General features: G+C 40.6%; 1 protein-coding gene across 2 annotated transcripts in view; it reads right to left on the bottom strand.

Annotated features, from left to right (window-relative positions):
* Positions 1–19,924, bottom strand: part of PALD1 (phosphatase domain containing paladin 1) — a 324,772-nt gene that overhangs the window by 232,599 nt on the left and 72,249 nt on the right. Inside the window, exon 1 of one of the 2 annotated variants that reach the window (XM_077259146.1) lies at positions 17,751–18,204. The exons of the other annotated variant lie outside the window; for it this stretch is intronic. The gene's annotated coding sequence lies outside the window, so the exon portion shown is untranslated. Of the gene's footprint in view, positions 1–17,750; positions 18,205–19,924 lie in introns of those variants that run through there. 2 annotated transcript variants of the gene reach the window in all.

Genomic DNA, 19,924 nt, shown 5'->3' with positions numbered 1-19,924 from the left:
ATTGTCCTGCTGGAAGACCCATGACCTCTGAGGGAGACCCAGCTTTCTCACACTGGGCCCTACATTATGCTGCAAAATTTGTTGGTAGTCTTCAGACTTCATAATGCCATGCACACAGTCAAGCAGTCCAGTGCCAGAGGCAGTAAAGCAACCCCAAAACATCAGGGAACCTCCTCCATGTTTGACTGTAGGGACCGTGTTCTTTTCTTTGAATGCCTCTTTTTTTCTCCTGTAAACTCTATGTTGATGCCTTTGCCCAAAAAGCTCTACTTTTGTCTCATCTGACAGAACATTCTTCCAAAACGTTTTAGGCTTTTTCAGGTAAGTTTTGGCAAACTCCAGCCTGGCTTTTTTATGTCTCGGGGTAAGAAGTGAGGTCTTCCTGGGTCTCCTACCATACAATGCCTTTTCATTCAGATGCCGACGGATAGTACGGGTTGACACTGTTGTACCCTCGGACTGCAGGGCAGCTTGAACTTGTTTGGATGTTAGTCGAGGTTCTTTATCCAACATCCACACAATCTTGCAATGAAATCTCTTGTCATTTTTTCTTTTCCGTCCACATCTAGGGAGGTTAGCCACAGTGCCATGGGCTTTAAACTTCTTGATGACACTGCGCACAGTAGACACAGGAACATTCAGGTCTTTGGAGATGGAGTTGTAGCCTTGAGATTGCTCATGCTTCCTCACAATTTGGTTTCTCAAGTCCTCAGATAGTTCTTTGGTCTTCTTTCTTTTCTCCATGCTCAATGTGGTACACACAAGGACACAGGACAGAGGTTGAGTCAACTTTAATCCATGTCAACTGGCTGCAAGTGTGATTTAGTTATTGCCAACACCTGTTAGGTGCCACAGGTAAGTTACAGGTGCTGTTAATTACGCAAATTAGAGAAGCATCACATGATTTTTCAAACGGTGCCAATACTTTTGTCCACCCCCTTTTTTATGTTTGGTGTGGAATTATATCCAATTTGGCTTTAGGACAATTCTTTTTGTGTTTTTTCATTTAAGACAAATTAAATGAAGATAATAATACCAAAGAATTTGTGTTTGCAATCATTTTCAGGAAGAAACTGAGTATTATCTGACAGAATTGCAAGGGTGTCAATACTTTTGGCCATGACTGTATGTGCCGATGGAGCCACAGACTATAATTATGCTGGCAGTGCGTTCTGTCACGCACCATTATCAGGAGTGTACGCCTACTGGCGATGGACACCAGGACACATTCTACTACGTCTGGAAATAAACAACCCCTTTAAATGCATAGATTGTATGGGGAAAAAAAAAAATCAATGAAAATCAAAGGCCCCAGGTACGTGAATATGGGGTAGTCACAAAAAAAGCGTTGCTATACGAAATACCTATAACATAAAAATATACGAACAACTGGAAATTACTAACAACTATATAGCTGAGGAATACCTAGAGTTTCAAAATTGTAACTAAAGTAGTTTTACAGAAAATAATAAAAAAGTAACCTGACAGGCCTGCGAGGCCCCAGGTACGCGTTCTACCAGCCTTAGCCGGGGTCACCAGGAGGTCAGATCCATTACGAAATCCCGTCCAGGCGGACCCCAGAGCTAGTGGGAATGCATGCTTACTTTCAAATAACTTTGAAAAAAAAAATGTTTTGAGTTATTCCATGTTATTTGAAAACAGGCCTCAAAGGCCCCAGGTACGTAATAGTGTAGATTTCTATGGTCACGCATTCTAGGGTTAAAGGGTCGATAGTGACTAGTAGGATTGCGGCTTCCAACAGGTGGCGCTATAGAGTTCAAGTCCTCTTCCTCTTTGGAGAAGCAATTTGCAAAGTTTTTCCTAAAAACAATATGTCAAACTACCCTAAAGATTTTTCCTACTCGAAATTGCTGGAATGTGCCATTACATTAGTGGGGGTGAAACAGCAGGTGTCCCCAATCACAGGACTGAAGGGACTGCGGCAATTACGCAAAAAAAAAAAAAAAAGCTATTGTGTGCCACAGAGCCGCTGCCTGTTTCACTAGTTGTCTGTTCTGGTGACAGGTTCTTACCATATACAATTTTCTGTTATAAATGCATTGAAATATATTGCATTTGGATTCAGCTTTTTCATGAAGCTTTTGATCTACTTTTTTTTTACATTGTTTTATTAAGAAAAAAAAAAAAAAAAGGTTTAGAAAACCATATTTATTTTCAATTCACACTAAGGCAACAAAATGCTGCTTTTAAAAACCCTAAGCAATGTCTGACTGACTATATCTTAAGCACTGTATCAGTTTATTGCCGGCACTCCAGCGGTGCAACCTACTACTGTATTAGACCAGCTTATATTGGATAGTAATGGCTCCTGGAGAACACCACTTTTATGATCCAATTCCACAAACATTGCTGTCAATTAAAACCTTAAATTCAAAGCCCTCTCACCATGATTCACCACACACAGACACTGGGGAGAATGAACACTGGCTCCGCTACATTCTCAAGGGAAGCTGAGCAAAAGCATTGGTGCAATTGCTCAATCTCCCTTGAGGGTGCAGTTTGTGGCGAAACCTGTTAGGCGGACTATGAGTTATTAATTAGCAGCAATATTTGAGAATCTAGATAAGAATGACATTCTGTAGCAAGATCACCATCAAATATAAGAGCAAATAGAAGTAAATAATAGACTTATTATCTGGCACAAGTAAAGGGTCTTTTCTTCTAGTTTTGAAGTAGGACAAAAAATAAAAAATAAAAATAAAAAACACTCCAAGTGCAATTTAGCATTGCTCAACCCTCCACACCACACAGAACAGGAGCCTTGCGCACAGATCAAAGATTCACCAGTATTAATAAAGGCCCCGTCACACTTAGCGACGCTAAAGCGATCCCGACAACGATACGACCTATCAGGGATCGTTGCTGCGTCGCTATGTGGTCGCTGGTGAGATGTCAAACAGTGAGATCTTCCCAACGATGCAGCAGCGATGCGGCGACCTGTAGCGACCTGTACAACGATGTCGTTGGTTGTTGTGACCCTGTCACATGGCAACTATTATGACGATTCAGACCTTGATGAGGGACGTCCTGTGTGACGTTGTAGTCAACGAGGTCGTTGGTAAGGTGTCAAACACAACCTCAACGATCAAAAAAAGGTCCAGGCCATTCCGACACGACCAGCGATCTCACAGCAAGGGCCTGGTCGCTGCTACGTGTCAAACATAGCGAGATCGCTACTGAAGTCGCTGTTGCGTCACAAAACTTGTGACTCAGCAGCGACCTCGCTTAGTGTGACGGGGGCTTTAGTCCCCTTCAATATATCTTTTACCCATCTTTTATTGTGTGAGGGAAAACAGAAACCTCCTGGGAACAACTAAAAAGTCTGGTAACTCAATAGTTAAAAGAGCCCTGCATTATGTCACTTCTAAGGTTCGTCTGCAATATCGCTTTCATCACGATCATTCAATAATCCACCACCAAACAAGTTTAAGCCAAACAAAGATCATGTTTGTAATATTTAATAAGCGGACTCTCTTTGTAGATTCAAACTTTGTCAGGAGACATGTGAAACACGAGAAACAGCCCCGGGCGGCTCAGTGCACTGCAGAGAACAATGCAGGTCAGACTCAAACTTGCTGAAAAGTAATGAACGATCCAAGAAACTGACAGCATGAAACATGGTATAACTTTAGAAAACATTATAATCCCATAAAATCAAATGTGAGAAATAATAAACATAAAAAACCACAAGAAGATAATAACTAACCATAAAGGAATCATGTGATCTGCATGAGACATGGAAAGACTCAATGGCAGTATGCGCTCGGTTGTAGGTAATTTACTGTTTCCTCAATGTAATTCAAAACAATTTTGGAATATGTACATGTTGTGGTCTCAGATGTTTTACAGTTGTAATTCTACCACATTGTCTGAACAGGGCCTTACAAATCTTAATCTTATAAAGATGTTCTTGTTAAAACTGCCTTTCTGCAAAAAAACACAAAAACAAAAAAAACAAACACAACAATAATCCATATTTCCCAAGTAGTTTGCGACATTTTTAGCATACCTGTGCAACAAAAAAGTTGCAAATCACGAGGTGCACGAAGTTTGCAAAAATTTAGAGTCATTACAAGCAGAGTGATTTCAAGTGTTTATTTCTGTTAATGTTGATGATTCTGGCTTACAGCCAAAGAAAACCCAAAAGGCATTATCTCAGTAAATTAGAATACTTTATAACACCAGCTGGAAAAATGATTTTAAAATCCAAAATGTTGGCCCTACTGAAATGTATGTTCAGTAAATGCACTCAATACTTGGTCCGGGATCCTTTTGCATCAATTACTGCATCACTACGGAGTGGCATGGAGGTGATCAGCCTGTGGCACTGCTGAGGTTACTTTGATAACAGCCTTCAGCTCCCCTGCATTGTTGGGTCTGGCGTCTCTCATCTTCCTCTTGACAATACCCCATAGATTCTCTATGGAATTAAGATCAGGCGAGTTTGCTGACCAATCAAGTACAGTTATACTGTTGTTTATAAACCAGGTATTGGTATTTTGGCAGTGTGGACATGTGCCAAGTCCTGCTGGAGAATGAAATTTCCATCTCCAAAAAGCTTGTCGGCAGAGGGAAGCATGAAGTGATCTAAAATATCCTCGTAGACGGCTGCGCTGATTTTGGTCTTGATAAAACACAGTGGACCTACACCAGTAGATTACATGGCTCCCTAAACCATCACTGATTGTGGAAACTTCACACTGGACCTCAAGCATCTTGGATTGTCTGTCTCTCCACTCTTCCTCCAGACTCTGGGACCTTGATGTCCAAATGAAATACAAAATTTACTTTCATCTCAAAAAGAACACCTTGGACCACTGAGCTACAGTCCAGTTCTTTTTCTCCTTGGCCCATGTAAGACGCTTCTGGCGTTGTCTACTGGTCATGAGTGGCTTGACACAAGGAATGCGACACTTGTAGCCCATGTCCTGGATACGTGTGTGTGTGTGTGTGTGTGTGTGTGTGTGTGTGTGTGTGTGTGTGTGTGTGTGGTGGCTCTTGAAGCAATGACTCCAGCAGCAGTCCACTCCTTGCGAATCTCCGCCAAGTTTTTGAATGGCCTTTTCTTAATCCTCTCAAGGCTGCGGTTATCCCGGTTGCTTGTGCACCTTTTTCTACCACACTTTTTCCTTCAACTCAACTTTCCATTAACATACTTGGATGCAGCAGTCTGAACAGCCAGCTTCTTTAGCAATGACCTTTTGTGGCTTACTCTCCTTGCGGAGTGTGTCAATGACTGCCTTCTGTACACTTGTCAAGTTAGCAGTCTTCGCCATGATTGTGGAGCCTTCTGAAACAGACTACAGGACCTTTTTAAATGCTTAGTAAGCCTATGCAGGTGTTTGTTTGTTAATTATTCTAATTTAATGAGATGATGACTTTTGGGTTTTCATTGGCTGTAAGCCATAATCATCAACATTAACAGAAACACACTTGAAATAGATCACTGTTTGTAATGACTACACTGTGTTCCAAATTATTATGCAAATTGGATTTAAGTGTCAAAGATTTAATTGTTTTGTTTTTCAAATAAACTCGTGGATGGTATTGTGTCTCAGGGCTCAATGGATCACTGAAATCAATCTTAAACACGTGATAATTGGTTTTCCAGGTGATTCTAATTAAAGGAAAACTACTTAAAAATGATGTTCCACATTATTAAGCAGGTCACAGTTTTCAAGTAACATGGGAAAGAAAAAGGATCTCTCTGCTGCTGAAAAGCATCAAATAGTGCAATGCCTTGGTGAAAGGATGAAAACACTAGAAATTTTCCAAAAACATAAGCGTGATCATCGTACTGTTAAGAGATTTGTGGCTGTATCTGAGCACAAATGTGTTTGTGCTGATAAAGGCATAATGAGGAAGATTTCTGCCAGGCAAGTTCATCGGATTAAGAGAGCAGCTGCTAAAAAGCCATTACAAAGCAGCAAATAGATATTTGAAGCCGCTGGTGCCTCTGGAGTCCCTCAAACCTCAAGGTGTAGGCTCCTTCAAAGGCTTGCTGTGGTGCATAAACCTACTATTTGGCCACCCTTAAACAGTGTTCACAAGCAGAAATGATTGTATTGGGCCCACACATACATGAAGACTAATTTCCAAACAGTCTTGTTTACTGATAAGTGTTGAGCAACCCTGGATGGTCCAGATGGATGGAGTAGTGGATGGCCACCATGTCCCAACAAGACTGCAACGTTAGCAAGGAGGTGGAGGAGTCATGTTTTGGGCCAGAATTATGGGAAACAGCTGGCAAGGCCCTTTAAGGTTCCTGAAGGTGTGAAAATGACCTCTGCAAAGTATATAGAGTTTCTGACTGACAACTTTCTTCTATGGTCTAAAAAGCAGAAACGTGCCTTCAGAAGCAAAATCATCTTCATGCTGACAATGTCCCATCTCATGCTGCAAAGAATACCTCTGAGTCATTGGCTGCTATGGGCATAAAAGGAGATAAACTCATGGTGTGGCCACCATCTTCCCCTGACCTCAACCCTATAGAGAACCTTTAGAGGATCATCAAGCAAAAGATCTATGAGGGTGGGAGGCAGTTCACATCCAAACAGCAGCTCTGGGAGGCTATTCCAACTTCATGCAAAGAAATACAAAGCAGAAACTCTCCAAAAACTCACAAGTTCAATGGATGCAAGAATTGTGAAGGTGACATCAAAGAAGGGTCCTATGTTAACATGTAACTTGGCCTGTTGGGATGTTTTGGCGTTAAATAGCTTTTTTGTTGAGTGAATGTGACCTCCTAATGCTGCAAATTCCACAAATGAGCATTTTCAGTTCTTTAAAACATATCAAATGTTTAGAAATTCTACTGTGCATAATAATTTGGAACAGTGCATTTTGAGTTTTTATTCATTTTGGAGATTATACTGTTATCATTGTGAGGTTTCTTCAATAAAATTCGATGTATAATCTAACGGGTGATGACTTTTATTAGACTGAGTGTCATTTGCACCGACCATTTAGGAAAATCTGATAAAAATGTAATTTGGATAATAATTTTGAACATAGTGTATATAATATTTGAAATTCACTTTTCGTATTGAAGAACTGAAATAAATTAACTTTTTGATGATATTTTAATTTAGTGAGAAGTACTTGTATGTGTGGTTGTTCACATTTCCACTTTTTTGTGGATCGAGTGCTCTGCTCAAAATCACAGAGACATATCCCATTATGATCCAAGTCTCGGATCAATCTAGAAATGCAAGTCTATTTGATAGAAGGAGCCTGAGAAACTTCCAGCAATTTTTTTTTTTCACAACACAAACACAGATTAATCTTGGACTAAACTCGGATGAAAATCTACTAAAAAACACTGATGAAATATAGACCTTTTTTTTTATTATTATTATTAAGGGGGTGTCCACTATTATGGCAACCCCTTCTTAAACTAAATGTTTGGCCCCGATAAAATAATAAAGCCTATACTCACCTCTCGCTGCAGAATATGTCTGTGCTATAGAAATAAAATTATTATTATTACCTCCCGTGCTGGCACCGGTCATGCGGTGTTGGCACCTGTTCTCCCCGTGGCTGTGATGCGGTGTTGTGACATTGACGCCCAATCAGCATTGGTGTCACTGTCTCCGCCTTTGTACAAACGGAATAAGAAAAGGAAGTCATGGATCAGCTGCAGCCCTGGCTTTCTCTTTATGTTCAGTTTGTCTGAAGGTGGAGGCAGTGACACCAGCGCTGATCGGGCGCCCGGCACAGGAGGGGAGTATAGGCTTTATTATTTTACTGGAGCTGAACATTAAATTTAAGAAAAGGTTGACAACAACTCCTTTAAATTGTAGGTGGTACCATTAGGCTAGACCAAGCAACTCTGGCCCAATAGCCAATTCATGCAACTATGTTGCCTTCACCTTTCCTAATAAGCTAATGCTTCCCTGGTCTTAAGGCTCATTCATATTTCTGTGATTCACGTACACGATCTATCAGTGTTTTTCACGGAAAAAAAACACAAACCCATTACAGTCTATGCGGCTGCTCATATGTCAGCATTTGTTTTGTTTTTTGTGGACAGCATGTACGTGAAAAAAATAGCAAGGAGATGTCCATTTTTGATGCAAATCAAGGAATAAAGTTGCACATTCAAGTCTATGGGTTCATGAAAATCTCTGACTGCACACTAATGCCAATTGTGTGCGTTTTTTTACGTTGTAATGGGTAGGAGAAGCTTTGCAAGAGGATTCACACAGAATCACACTGCAGAAATACAGCGTGAACAGGACCTGATGAAAATCTCCCCCCCCCCCCCCCCATGTGCGTGGAAAGAAAAAAAAACAGACACCTGCACGAAGCCTTAGGTGGTCCCTAAATTCTAAACAAGCAGGAACTTAGTATGACAGCACTCGTAATGCCAATCTTGTGCACATTCCTTATTTTGCCTTTCATACAACTTCGATTAGTAGACGGGGAAAGTCACTTACATATGGAGTAACATACACAATCATGGCAGCACAGGTGCCTCAAGCCTCCCGTACGGATGTCCTTTGATTTTACAGGGGGCAGAGATTGGTAGAAAACTGCTATAAGAACTTTGTAAAAATGTAACGTCTGTAATTTTGAAATGAAAAACACTGAATTTATCACTGTGCCCCAAATGTATCAAATATCTGCAAACAAATGTTATCTAAGAGTTGGAAATTGGTTTTAAATGCAATTATTACATTGTATTATTCCACTAATCCTAAATATTTTACAGCTGTAGATTCTCAAGTGTCAGTGTTGTATTCTTTGCTGGCAACATACCTCATATTATCCAGGTCTGAGACAGATTATTCTCTTTGGATCCATCTTCAGAGACTAAAAGGGAAGTACAGCACGAGGCTGCAGAGCATGACACTGTCAGACACGGTCTGACAAAGGAACTGCCTATTTTGAAAGTGAACGCTGCAATTTATTTCTATTCATAGAATGCCACCGCTGTCTGATTAGAAAGTTGAGAAACAACGCAGGGCTTCTTTTTCCATTACTATGTTTACCCAAGACCTTGCAGGTCCACTGTAAGAAATGGCCCATGAAACCAGGTTCTCCCTCTCTCCCAATAAAGCTCCTCCAAGTCCTTCTGAGTCATAGAACTGCATCTACCAAGGGCACGGCATTCAACCAGTGGTCCAAGTCAAAGTAGCGCTCCTAAATGTGATTTTTTTTCCACATGCTTATTATCAGGGCAGGCCATAGGAATAGTGCAACCCATGTCGTTACACAGGGCACATCAGCCTCCCTAACAAGGGGGTGCCCTGCTATTAGATTACTTTACGTATGAAGCCGTTTCTTGGCCACTGGATATTATTTAGGCAACTGTATGGGAAGACCCCATACTGTATATTACTTTATAATAAAAATATAATTCGGCAACGGAAGGACTTCTGAATACAAATGGTCTACACTTATAATTAGTCCATGCAGCAAATTACTTCCATAATGTACTATTATTATAGCTGGGCGACAAATATCCCCCACAAAGAATGGAATAGTTGACAATGGAGTACCTGTAATCCTTAAAAGCCTTATTAAGGGCTTTGTTTTGATTGGCCATCAATATCATGGAGAACCCTTTAAAAGGAATCTATATTTTTATCTCTGAGAGCAGCATAATGTAGTGGGACAGACGCAGATTCCAGTGAGGTGTCACTTATTAGGCTGTGTGTTATAGTTTCAATACAATCAGTATTTTATCAGCAGGAGATTATCACTGTCTGACTAGGTCTCACAAGCAAGCCAGTCAGGCTGGAGGACACCATCAGAAATATAAAATGTTGAAGGGATCAACCTGCAGCATGCCTATATCTAAACAACTTGACAACCCAAGAACAAGAAAACATGAAAGAGAGCATGGATCACCTTTAGAAAATATAACAACGTGTGCCAATCAGTAGTGTGGCCTGGATTACACAGCTCAGCATTCATAGCACTGTAACATCTACAACAGAAAAAAACAGGGATTTTAGCAAAACTGCACCAAGCACCCCAGTAAGTGATTAGATACATCACTGGAATCAGGCTCTCTGCCCCTACATTATGCCGATCTCAGATTACAAGGCAAAAACCTGCTGACAGATTCTATTTAAACCACAAAAAGGCTAAAATATTGTCTCCACTCCTCAGAATACCTATAGTTTAGTATAGCATTTATATTGCTCCTTTTTTTATTATTTTCCAGCAATAATCAAGATTAACAATAAAACATTGAGTCTCAACCCCTGAACAAAACATAGAAGAGCTATTAATTGGAATAGGAGAATGAGAAAATATAAGATAAATCAGCTGACACAGAGTATCTATAATAGATTATCCAGAATTCTTCACTTGCCAAAATGGTTTTAAAAGGATGCAATGTACGGACATTAATTAACAGAGTAACCCACTTGGGCTATGCACCACCCTGAAAATATCTCTGGAATGTGCCGTTGTAGTTAATACAGGCTCTGTCTATGGAAGAGCATACCTAGCTTACAGTTTCAGAATCACTATTCCATCTGGTAACAATATATGCCATATAGGGCACAGGAAACGGAGTTTCTACCCTGATAACATGCTGCATTGGTTTATGCCTTTCCATTTCCTTATAGTAGAACCTCAGATATTATATGGCTGTGGTCTGACCACAAGGACCTCCACCGATAATCTGCACATCTATAAAGTGTGAATGGAGTGGCACAGGGCATGCTTGATTGGCGCTCAATTCAAACTTCCTTACGGTGGTCATGTGGCTAAATGGGACAGTGCCCACCACCAGACTAACATTTATCTTGCAGATAGGTATGCTTCTGAATTAAATTGGAGGCAAATGGCGGAACAATAGGACTCTAGGGCAATCTATGGCACCAATTCATCATTTGCAATTTTTTTTGTCAATTTTTATTTTTGTCTTGTGGTATTTGTTGACATTTTCTGTCCCTCATTTTTCCAAATGATGCACGCTGCTCATGAATTTTGTGCCAGGTCAAAAATGGTCTTTATTGGCTTTAACCAGTTGTGTGGCTTCTTAAGCGACAAAAAAAACCCCTACATTTCCCAAAATGTTGCAAAATTTGCATCAAAATATCTGGCATATATAAAATCACTAAAGGGGAAAAAATCCGGTAAAATTGTGACAAGTTTTGCAACTTTTTAGGAGGCTACAATTAAGTCATTACCTGTGAATAACTGAACACCAAACACGAACATGGAAAATAAAACAAAACAGGAGAGCATAAGTTAAAGGAAGAATTAGGAGTGAATGAAAAAAATGATGAAAAACAACAAAAATAAGAAAAAGAGAGACAGGTACGATTCAAATGCAATAATGTATTGGGCCCTATAAGTATTGTATTACAACTACCTGTAAATTAGATATCATACAGCATTATAATGTGCCCACATGCACGACACCATTTTTATCAAATAAGATGCACCAGGAACGTGGCCCAACATTTTGGAAAAATGTGCAATTTTTAATCTTGTGCAGTGACAGATAGGAAAGATTGGTATAAGATTGTGGTTTACATGTCTGATAGCCATGAGCGAGCGTCACTATACCTAGCTTGTATCATAGAGATACATTTTATAAAAACTAGCCTTGTTGCCCTTAGCAACCAAACACCGTGCAACTATTTTTCCAGAGCCCTATAAGAAACTAAAGTCGAGCTCTGATTGGTTTCTATAGACAACAAATACATTTTTGAAGTGAACCTGTCAGCAGGATTGTGCTCAGTAACCCACAGTGTCAGGTCGGAGCCGTTATACTGAATAGAGTGATACCTGGGTGATGAAATCTGTCTTGTGGTTGTTGTTTAATCTTTATTTTCAGTTTTGAGTTAATGAGATTCTCGTGATCCGGGGTGGCCTGTGGGGGTCTTCATGTGGTGCTCTGATTACGTATTCATACTGATGGCTTATGATGACAGGCCACTGATCTCACACTGATCGGCCCCTATTTTCCATTCAATTTAATATGTTTTGAAAAAATAAAGTTTCACATTCAGCAGGTGGCGCTTGCTCTGTAGCATGATCACATCTATAATATCCATTTCATTATTTTAGTTGGTGATATAAATTTTTCAGAAAAAAAAACCCCTCTCAAAATGGCGCTGGTCGTGCCTGCGTAGTAGCATCCATCGGCAATCCAATAGATGCTACTGCACAGGAGCCATCAGCGCCATTTTGCTAGAGGTAAAAAAAAAAAAAATTGTCTCCACCAAGATGGCGCTGGCGCACTAGCATCTGTCTGATCGCCTACTCTTTCAGCTAGTTTTTCCATCTACTTCCAGGTTAAAAGAATGGTTCAAGACAGACCCAAAATGAATGCCATGAAGTGGTAGCTTGAGAGAAAGTATCATGAAGAATGCGCGGAAGAGAGCTCCTAGACAATCAGTAAGTGCTCATTCAGACATGCGCTTTTCACATACGTGTTCAGACAGAACGCTCAACCTTTATAGTCTAGCTTGCAAGAGACATGTCTGTTTTTGATCCGAGCCACAAATCAAACCACACATTCAAGTCTATACATTCGTGAAAAAGCGGCCAACACACTGATGGCAGGCTAGTGCTGTCTGTTTTTCACTGACTGTTTGTTACTCGAAGCTTGAGAAACCTCCATCAGCTTTTCTTTGCATAGACACCATCAGGTCTGGATATGTACTGACCAATGTGGCCCACTATGAATTAACCCTTTGGTTTACGGACCGGTTGGCGAAGCAATGCCAAGTATATACTCTCCATCTTAAGCAGCTAGAGGCGCCCTCAGGGTGGAGCAATATGGTTCCTTATATTCTACCATTTCAAGCAACAGCCAAATCACATCTCGGAACCTATAAATGTGGATTTAATTTTAATATCTACTGACTCACTGATTCTTTCAGCCTAATCTGCTAAAATATCAAGGACATCAGCAAGGATCAAAAGATTTAAAAGGGGAATTACAAGTAAAGCCCCTAGAAGTTATATGGACACACCTGTGCCTCAGTATGACACATGACTATTGTAGTTAGTTTCGGCAGAACATATTACCGGAAACTGAAAAAGCTTACTGCATAGAAAACTGATGTACTTGGGAGTATATGGCTCATACAGCATTCATGTATAAAGATCATCATTCATCCATAGGATAATCAAAAGCCCCCCTTACACATTACACTAATGATTGCCGTACCTGCTGATGTCAACAGATTCGGCCGACAAGCTAATGTGTATGGGGGTCTCAGACAACTGATTGTTGAGAAAGATGTCGATGGGGCATGTCTGATTTCAGGCTGCTATTCGCTTTGTTCTCCAAGAGATAAGCCTCCGGCAGACATTTTGGGAAGTGGCGCTCTTAGAGAATGCAAGAGTACTTGTCCGAGCCAGTGCTCCTATGATTGGGAGAGACGGCTGAGATTATTGTCAAGAAAATAAAATGCTGTCAGCGATCTAATGTGTATGACGAGCATAAAGGGGTAGTCCTCCACATTTTATTGTCGGCCTATCTGTATGCAGCCCCACTGATCAGCTGTTACCGGCGCCGACCAAAAGCACTCAGATGCTGCCCAAACACAGCAGCTCCCTCATTTCTGTAGTGGTCATAGCTGTATACTGCAGATCCGCCCCCGATTCATTTTAGGGTGTAGAGCTGCACTATCTGGCAGTGGCCACTATAGTTTTGACGGAGCTGCTGTCGCCCGGCAGAATTTGTGAACTTCCATGAGGGCTCCTTCTCACTTGCGAGAAATATGTCCGAGTCTCGCAGGTTGAAACCCTGCTATGGCGCTGGCACTCCAGAGCAGAGCGTGCGGCCGCACAGCAATACATGGAGCTGCACGCTCCGCTCCCAAGTTCCGGCGTCAGAGCAGGGTTTTAACCTGCGAGACTCGGACGTATTTCTAGCAAGTGAGAAGGAGCCCTGATACTGCAAGTAACAATTGGCGGGGATGCCAGTGTCACACCCCATCGATCAGATATTGATGGCCTATCCTAAGAAGTAGTGGCCAAACCTTTAAACACCTCAGTCATACTGTCATGCAGTCTAATCCCTTAGATTGCTATCTGTGACGTGGATTTTTTTTCATTCAGATTAAATGGGCCAAAATTAGTGACTGATAACTAGATGGGCCTGTGGGGCGAATATATATGGCCCGCGACGCCGAGTGGGTCCCCCAAGCATGTTTGGTCTGCAGTGCCAATGTGTTGCGATCCTAATGTGAAAGCGATAATGGATCAGGGAATGTTAGCTCACGCTCAACCTCTCCCTAAATTCACCCTTTGCATCTGACATCTCAGCGTAGTGGGAGCGATGACGTCATTACAATCTCTACAGAGATGTGCAGAGAATCGGAAAACACCATGAAGAGACAGGAGCAGAGGCGGAACGGGCAGAGGTGAGTCATACTGTATGGAGCACTATGTGGGGCACATAATACTGTATGAAGCACTATCTGAAGCCACCATACCGTATGGAGCCCCATGTGGGGCCACTGTACCATATGGAGCACCATGTGGGGCCAATATACTGTATGGAGAACTTTTTATGACCATTAAACAATATGGAGGGCTGTATTATTCAAGGTTTTTTTATCCATTGTTTTAATATATTTAAATTAGGCCATATGCTTTTTACTGCTCTTACATAGCATAAAATATTTGAATATAATGTTAAGATCTATTGATTAAAATGTACTTTGTTCGTGGGACAACCCCTTTAAGTTTGTTTCCATATGAAAAGGTTCATCGTTATATTTGACGATAAGGAAAAACTTCCTCAATTGTAGACAATTTTTTAATAAATATCAAGATTGGCCCGCAACTTTGTCTACGTTTTTAATTTTGTCCTCTGTGTATTTCAGTTTGACATCACTGTTCTAAAGTGTTCAGAATCTTCACAGCATATGAACAGCGTTTTGAAAGCTGCATTCATGTGCATTGTGGTATATTTCGTTATGACCTGATGGTTAAATGTATAAGTATTGTTTTCAGCATATAGATGAGAAGGACATTGTATTTTCACCATCATACATTTCTTGCATTCTAATCAATTACAGTCTCTAGTTTCCAAGTCCCCTGCAGCAAACATTTAATGCTCTGCAAAACAGAAAGCTGCTTGCATCACCCACCAATTTCCTGAAAATGCACCTTTTCAAAGCAGCTAACTGTACAGCAACTTCCTGGACTTGCTGGTAATGAAAAAAAACAAAACACACTATATGGCCCAGCCGAATTACACACTAGGGATAAATTCACACTAGGTGTTTTTTCTGCGTTTTTTTTTTTTTTTTGCAGCAAAGGCGCTGCAGAAAAAGAAAAAAAAAGGCAGGTTTCCTTGTTTTTTCTTGCGTTTTTGCTGCGGTTTTGGCATGCTAGATTTGTCTCTTGTGCATGATGATAAAGTTTGGCATTGAAAAAGAAATCCTATTCTATAGAATCAGCTTTTTGCACAAAAAAAATGAAACAAAACCTGATACCTGCGTTTTGGGGGCATTTTTTTTTACCACCCATTCATTTGAATGGCTGAAAAACACTGAAAAAATGCTGGAAGAAATGACATGTGCCATTGTGCAAAAAAACAAGCAAAGCACAAAATCTTGATAACAAAAAAAAGAAAACAGCTGTGTACATGAGATGTCTGAAATCTCAGACTCTGCTGGTAAAACGCAGCTGAAAATTTGCATTAAAAAATGCTGCAAGAACGCCTAGTGTGAACTTAGCTTATATATTATGTTGCCTATTACCACGCTGTCCCATCCTATTCAATTCATGAGAGTGATTGTGGTGCAGAGCTCACACCGCTCTTTCCTATTTCCAACCCTCGTCTTGGTTCTTGACTGCAAGTGCCATATTGTACTTCATACAATATTATATTTTGCAGATTATCCTACCTAATACATTCCATAGCATGACATAGAAGGGATGTAAGGCTGCATTAACTTCCATGGAAGCAGAATTATGGCTCCATACAAATGATTTTGAACACTTTGACATCCCTAGGTTTCAATTCAGATTGACAGAACATTTACAATGATTTAGGCGCGGATCCATGGAACTGCAGGTGGCACGACAAGACAGGCGCTACAATGCAGCCCTCATATAAACCATTTGCAGCAGGTTGGTGTTTTGACCACCATAGTGATTGATGGTAGGTCAGTGTCTTGGCTCGGATCCATCATTGATGTTTTACTATTTTTTATTTAAATGTATTTATTTTTCTTCTTTACATGTACACAAAAAATTTGTCTTCTCCCCAAAATAACAATTCTGTTTCTTTTCATAAGCATTTTACATCTACAGAATAAACATTTTCATAATAAAAGCAAAAAACAAACAGGGTTTTGCTTGATGAGCAAGTCCTTGGCCCTGGTCTCTGTTCCCCCACCCACAGTCTCCAGAATAAAAGGATGAGTGGTGAATAAAGACTAGGGGTGTAGAGTTTCAGCACAAGGAAGGGTGACAGGAGGAAACACACAACCACAATAGCTAATGCAGGGGGGTGGAAGGATTATAAAGGGGTTTGTAATAAGGAGTGGGCAGTATTCAGTGTGGGAAAACTTTCCGGCTGACTTACAAGTATTCTGAACCATCCGTTACTGATCTTGATGTGTAACCAGCTAAAAGGCAACTTTGTCAAACTGACTTCATATCATTTAGCCCAATCCCCGCTAGGAGCAAACATTGCGCTATAAAGTTCCTAAAAAAACCAACAACTTGGAATCAAGTTGTTAAAAAAGATTTCCTCCTGGAAGGGGAGAAGCAAATTAAACATTCTGCTTTTCCAAGTCATGACCCAAGTTCAAGAGAATAAATAATGATCGAATCGACATTTCTTCTTTGTTGCTCTAAAGAAGCTCTGAAGCAGATAGAAACTTTAATAGGCCTGTGATGGATGGCCTCCTATAATCACATTATATATATTTTTTTTTTTGCTTTTGTTTTTTTTAATTCCTGGTGTATATTGAAGACAGTTAACACTCACATTGCAAAAAAAGATTTTTTAGATTTTGAAGTAAAAAAACTTTTGAAAAGAATCTAACCTGCAAGAAACTAAAGTAAAAAACAAGGCTTAAATAGACGGTGAGTGGAAATCTGTACATGAGACGGCTCAGAGCTCTGATGCCATTCCTTTCCCCAAGTACAGATGGCCTGGATAACAATAAACACATGTGCTCGGGTCGGTGTAAATGCTGGGACTGCAGGTCACATTGCACACAGGGTATCACATTGGGCGGACATTGCCCACACTTTATGGGCTGCAGCTGTGATACATCTGTCGGAGAATTAACATATTACTATAAACTAACAGTAAGGGTCACACATCGCGCGGGTGGCGTGTGTTTTTTTTTTTTTTTTTAAGCAATCTTACTTAATAAATGGCCATTTAGGGCGATAGTATTGATGTTCTGGGTGCAGTTGATACATTTGGTAAGTATTTGGTCTTGGACATAATCAATAACAAGCTGAAAACGTCCTAAAAAGAAAAAAAAAAATACAGAAAACTGACTCATTGTGTACTCCAGAAATAAAAAAAAGGCAGTTTTACTAAATGTACGGAATTGGCCACACTTTTTATACATAAACCAATGCGCATAATCATCTGTCGGGAACATTTAATATCCAATGAATTGGAATGAATTTTTATTTTTTTTGCCAGATAATACCAACCAGAGAGTCATTGCGGGTAAAGGATGGCACAAGTTGCTTGTCACCCGTGTATATTTGGTGCCCACGTGACTAGAAATAAGACAAATAAGTGAACAGATAGTTGTCAGCAATACCTGATATCCAGCTGCCCAGCTGTTCATTCAGCTTCCTCCCAGCTCTGCAAACAAGGCTTAAATGAAACCTTAAAAAACCAGGAAATGGAAATAAAATCTTCTTTTATCTTAAAGGATTTCAAAGCCTTTCATGCCTGATCCATGCAGTCACTCCTCACTAGCGCCCCAGTCCTAAGTATCACACAAGTTTCCTTCAAAGGAGTAACAGGGGGCTGGGCAGGGAGGTAGCAAAGCTTTCTGAGAAGTGTTCCCCCTGCTCAGGGCTGAGCACACTGCACTGGAGAGAGGCTCTGCTGAAGCAGTGTATTTCCCTTCATAATAGCCTTGACTGTCTGTGTGCTGGAGGATGTGGGGGAGGGCTTACAGAGAAGAAGGCCTGCTCCATCTGAGAGCCCTCGCCAATCATGAAGCTTGGCACTGCTGCCAGTAGAGCTGCACAGACAGGCGGTGAATACACACGATGCTACCTACACAGCAGCAATCACAAACTGTTACTCTATAATAAGGCCGCGTTCACACGTTGAGTGTTTGGTGATTTTTTTACCTCAGTTTTTATAAGCCAAAGTCAGGAGTGGGTGATAAATACAGAAGTGGTGACGTGTTTCTATTATACTTTTCCTCTGACTGTCCCACTCCTGGTTTAGGCTTACACATACTGAGGTAAAAAAACTCACCGAATACTCAACGTGTCCTAACTGGAACAACATCCTGCATCTAATCTGCTGACGTTATATAATTCAGGTGTGGATAAGGGCTCATTCAGAAGACAGCTTTACACGGATAGAAATTGTACCTATGATAATCTATGAGACTGTTCACATGTCCGTGCATTTTTTATAGAAAGGCTGTACCGCACCAAAATACAGAAAACTGTCCAATTTTGACTTGAAAAAAATCGGACAGCACTCAGATACCATCTAGGTACCATCCCGTTTTCATGTTTGATAGGAGAAACCTGAGGAACCTTCAGTTTTTTCATTGTTTTTTGTTTTTTTTTGCATGCATGATGAAACTTGGATGATACAAACACTTGCGGACCAAACACTGATGAAAATCTATCAGTATTTTTGTGCAAGAGAAATCACTGATGTATGAGTGAGCCCTAGGAGTCTGTTCACACCAAGGTTTTGGATACAATTTTTTAAAACCCTATACACTAACAGTTCTCTGTGAGCGCATCACATTCGTTAACATCTCGAAAAATTTTACTAGCCAAAATATTGCAAAAACTGCACTTTTCTCTAAACAGGGAATATGGCAAAGAAATATGTATGATGTGCTATATGGTTTTGTTTGACAATAAGAGACAATAGCCGATGAATGCAACTATATCGGCATTTGTCTGAAAGATACAATCACTGTGGGCTTGTTAGGGTTATGCCACAAATGCACAGGTTGTCAGAAGGTGCCGTTTAAACTAAGTGTATCAAGAGTGTATCTGAAAAGCCAGATGCAGTTTTTCTTGGTCTTCAATGCAATATTTTTTCATAGAGTTGTTGCTGCTCTCTGTGTCATACAAGAGATATTAAGAGCAGAAATACATTCTGTGTACAGAGCTGTGTATGGGAGAGATCGCAGCAGCTTGTATCCTCCCAACTGAAAATTGATAGAGCCAGTAGAGAGGAAAATTGGCGAACTTGCAAGATACAAGTCAGTAATGACCAAAAATAGTGTTGTCTCTCATGAACACACACATAACAGTTTATTCTAAAGTTACTTGAAAGGATAATCACCCCGGGTGGGGGGCAGCTATACTGCCAGGATGGCCGATGCAGCTCCAATGGGCCCAGAGGTGAAGGGAGGCCCATGACGGTAATCAGACCTAACACTCGGGGCATGAGATTTCAGGAGATAATGTCCACATTACAAAAAATGGCAGTGGAACTACAGGAAACCATCCTCAGCTTCCTGTCTGATGCTTTCTCCATGACTCAAGCGCACGACACCATGACACCAGCGTCCCTTAGAAAGTAACTGGCCAGAACAGCAAGGAAATGATGCCACATGGGAGCGTATACAGAGGTGACTGATTTTATTTTTTAACAGGGCGGAGAGCACAATGGGGACAAAAAGGGGATATGAGGCTACATAATTAATAGGAGGTGGGATTAAATGCAATCAGTGACTTATAATGAATTGGGGGGTGGAGGAGGCTGTTATCAGGGACATATAGT

The sequence above is a fragment of the Ranitomeya variabilis genome, chromosome 4 (assembly GCF_051348905.1).
Source record: "Ranitomeya variabilis isolate aRanVar5 chromosome 4, aRanVar5.hap1, whole genome shotgun sequence".
NCBI classification, from domain to species: domain Eukaryota; kingdom Metazoa; phylum Chordata; class Amphibia; order Anura; family Dendrobatidae; genus Ranitomeya; species Ranitomeya variabilis.
Note: the sequence above shows the minus strand (reverse complement) of the source record. Positions and strands in the feature narration are given on the sequence as shown.